Below are 4,472 nucleotides of genomic sequence, written 5' to 3'. Positions count from 1 at the left end.
CAAAAATGCCCTTCACCTTTCTTCCAAGCACAACAGTATCTGTATTATCAATGGGGACCACAGTGAAATGTCTTTTAAATGCATATACAGATCAAAACATACAGTGTGAATTTAATCAAACAATAAAATTATTAAAATGAAAAATACAAGCCTTTTTTTTTCCCTCTGTGATTAGTAATTTTATGAGGAAAATGGACTGATTCTAGCATGTAATTGTCAAGATCTGGAGACAACAAAATAGAAAACGTATTTTTCAGGTATTATTGACTTGCCTGCATATGTATTTTGAATACATTTCTAAATACAAATGAAAGATATGTATTATTAAAATGTCTTACAAAGCTAGTCATAGCTGTTTTCTAGTTCAAGTATTCTTAAGTGGAGATAATACTAGAAAGAATAAAAAAAATGTTAAATTGCAATGCTACATGCAGATTGGGAAACAAATGGTATTGTGCAAGAGGGTTCAATTTGCAAATAAATTATTTATTTAAAACAAACACACCCCAAAGTTTTGAATATGACTTCTGGGACTTTTGAGTATCTAATGTGATATGCAATTTCCCATAGCATGTGAAATGCATCATTTCCCAAATTCTAAGAGCATTCCTGAAACATCATAGTTCAGGTGTGAAGCCTCAAGTGCATTCAGAATTTTAATATTTCATCAGTTTATTTAAATTAAATAGGAAGCATAAGATATTTTACTGGTTACAGTGGGCTGGCAATTCAAATAACTTTTAATGATGTAATTCAAACTTGTAAATCATTTTCAGTGAGGGCCTCATGCCTCAGCACAACTTTTCTGTAATATACTAAATTGCTGGCATAACTTTAAAATTTGTAATGCTTGGAAATCATGAAAATAAGAACAGAAGCCATATGTATGTGAGAGAAGTAGCTGAGAATATGAATTCAGTCTTAAAAGTTTTTACAGATTGAGTAGTTGTCTTAAAAGCAAAAATTGTGTCTGATAAGTGTTAAACCATGGCACATGTAAGCGATATAGAGAGTGAAATGGAAGTACACCGCAGAAATGCAATGTTAAATTATGTGGTACACATTGTGGTAGTGCAATTTATCAGAAAAAAAGTTTTTATGACAAAGTATTGTAAAGATATCGGTATACCATCGTTTTAGAATGGTAAATACGATTATTGTCAATTTTAACTAGTCAGGGATTCAGTATTTTTGAATAGTCAGTGAACAGTTATTCATTTTCTGTGCTAGGATTTTCAGTTAAGGCATTCAAGCCTCTCTAAAATGATGCATAATACCCAGACTTTATTACTGCTTATATCTGTGGGTTTATATTGCAGCACAGGTACCAAGAGAAACGAGTTATATTGCTTCAGTGGGAGTTAAACTGGCAAAAATTAAGGAAAAAAGAAAAGGCTGAAAATAAATATACATCTGTTGTGAATCTGGATTGACTCTAAGGTTAAATGATGCCTGCATTGACCAAATTGCCATGGAAAAAATACGAACTGATTATAATTACAGTAGAATAAAACTTTGTCCTCTTGCTTTGGTAGGCTCTTGAGTACAATAAAAACTTTGGCTAAAAGAAACTGAATTCATATTTGTAAGCTTTCCCTTTGACAGTAAGGAAAATATTCTTAAACGGTGTAAATTGCCATCTTTTCGCTGACTTCAGCAAAGCTATGACAATTTATATCACTCAAATGGTGGTCCCCAAGTATGACTTATCTATCTGATTTTACTGTAAAATGCATATTGCAAATATGCTAACCACACACTAGAAGTAACTGACAAGAGTCCTACTTACATTCTGATAAATACTCAGGAAGGTGGTTCTTTCAGTCTCCAACGTAAAAAATCAGAAAGACTACAAAAGTCGTGAAGAGAAGGAATTGTAAACTCATTCGTTCAGGTCAATTTTACATGATCTCCTGCCCCATAAATGGTACGTTAAAAAACCAAAAACGACCCACCAGCAAAACCAAGAAACACAAAGTGAATGCAAATAGTAGCCCATACATGAAAATATAAAGGATGTTCCAAACTGTGTTGGCTCCAGATGTTTTTATGAGTTAAACAGTTTACTGTTTTCACATATTTAAAACATTCTATTTTTTTCACTTGATGTTTATAAGCTTTGGGCAAACTTGCTGGCATTGATTTAAGCTATGCTTTTGTACCACATGTACGTTAAACACACATTCTGAAAAGGTACAACGCGAACAAGAATTCAATCGTTAATATTGAGAAGTATCAACTGCTCACAATTTTTTCTGTAATTATTCTGTTATTACTGAGAAGCTTTGCACTGAAGCTATTACTAAAAAGTTATATTTTTTTTTTTTTTACAAAGGATGTTATCGTATAGCCATAGGTATTTGGTAACTGCACAGAAACTTTCTGAATCATTTCAGAAAGTGTTTGAAGCTGTTTATTTTCTTTAACATTAGTTGCCTATATTTGCATTCTCCTTATATGGTTTAAAATGAAAGCATAAAGCTCTGCAGTGAATTGTATTTCCAGTTCATGTGTGCTTAAAACTGATTTTCAAAGAAGTAAAAAGAACACTTGATGTAGGACCTGCAAACTTATTTGGAGACTCAGAAGCCCGGGGAAGCACATTCCTGAATAATCAGATTTGGGTATGAAGATATTGACAAACACGGACCTGTGCCATTATAGCTTTGTTATTGCATTCTTCTTCTTCACCTTTAGGAACCTCTCCTACCTCTCCCCAAAATACTCCTTTAGATTGTCTCTTATTTCTTTTAGAAACCTTATCTTTCTATCTTTCTCCCTCTCCCTCTCTCACTTTCTTCATTGTGCTTCACTTATTTTTTATTTTTTTTTTATTTTTTTTTATTTTTTTTTGGTCATGTGCGAGAAATCCTGCATGGCCATCCTCTGGAATTAAGGCATTTTCACACCGCCTTGGCTCCGGGACTTCCCCGACCCCTTCACATCTGTGGCGGTGTGACGGCTCCAGCGGCGGCGGCCCTGGAAGGAGGGGTGCCGGCATTCCTGCCCCTCCGGCCCCCCCGACTGCGACTCGCCGCCGTGGCCGGGGCTGGCGGGCGGACAGCAGCAGGTTGGAGAGCGGCGGAGGGCAGCGGAGTGGTGCGGGGCTGTGCGGGGCTCGGGGGCCGCTCCCACCTGGGGCCGCCCCCGCTGCCCTCGGGCCGCCGGGGCCGCTGCGGGCGCCGCGCTCCGCGCCTGTCGCTGTCTCGCACTTACTCGCTTCATGGCAGCGCCTGTTTGTGAGGGACAGCAGCACCCCTGTGCTGGCAGCCCGGCGTGTTCCCAAACTCAAGAGGGGTTCAGCCATCGAGATTTCTTTGTATTCCTCCCTTCTAATATTAGAACACATATTGAAACGATAAACACAATGAAAAGCACAAAATATTTCATCAGTGTTGTAACTGTATATTTCCTTTATTCTGAAGAAATATCAAGTTTTGAACGGTGCACAGAGGCAGCAACTTCTGCTTTGGACGCCGCTCCCTTTGTAAAGACCGCGTTGTTACAGTTAAATCTAAAGACAGTTATTAAAAAGAGTTAGATGTCAGAAAAGGGGGGAAATCTTACCGTCGAAAGACTGCTGCAGGTTCCAGTTGAATCTGAAACTGCAGTGAAAAGCGGAGCAGCTGCTGAACAAAAGTTTTGGATTTTTTTTTTAAAGAAAGTCTGCAAAACTAATTTCCCACAAAATAGGACTCAATTTCCGTTTAAGAAACTAGCTCTTGCAAAAGTCATACAATTGCTGATTTTTTCCACTAGCAATTGAAATTCATTTTATCTTTAGCACATGGACCCAAGAATTTAGACCTGAGAGAAATTGTTTCCCTTTTCTTTTTTTTTTCTTTTTTTTTTTTTTTAAATTTTGGTTTGGGGGGAGGAGGAGCAAGGTACATCGAGCAGGGAGAGCTAAAGAATAAAACCCTTGCACAGTGGGCACCTCTTTGGTCATTGATCACCAAATGCATTATCATGATTTAAACCAGTTAAGAGCCGCATCCGTGGCTACTGTAATTCCACTACACGCAAGTTAAAAAATAACTAAAAAAAAAAAAAAGAAAAAGAAAAAAGACAGGCCCAGACTGTCCAGGTTGCCTCCCCAATCCACTTAAGACATTTGCAACGAAGCAAACGAAGATACAGGAAATAAACAATATGCGACTTCATGTTTTGAAGGGGCATAGGGCAGGAGGGGAGACTTCTCTCTGCAGCCAGCGCTGCTGGCACCGTGGGCGCCGGTAGGTTCCTTGCAGAGCCAGCCGCCGATGCCGGGGCACAGCGTGAGGGCAGCCTGGGCAGCGCCGCGGCTCATCGCGAGTGCCGGGCTGGTGGGCGCGGGTGAAGCGGATGATGACCCGCACCGGGACCCTCAGCCCCGGCCCGCGCAGCCCCGCACGGCGCCGCCTGCGCCCTCGCACCTGGGCGCGCAGGTGAGGCGCTGGCTAGAGCGCTTCAGCCCCCGGGGAAACGGGGCG

The sequence above is a fragment of the Parus major genome, chromosome 2, assembly GCF_001522545.3.
Source record: "Parus major isolate Abel chromosome 2, Parus_major1.1, whole genome shotgun sequence".
Lineage (NCBI taxonomy): Eukaryota > Metazoa > Chordata > Aves > Passeriformes > Paridae > Parus > Parus major.
Note: the sequence above shows the minus strand (reverse complement) of the source record.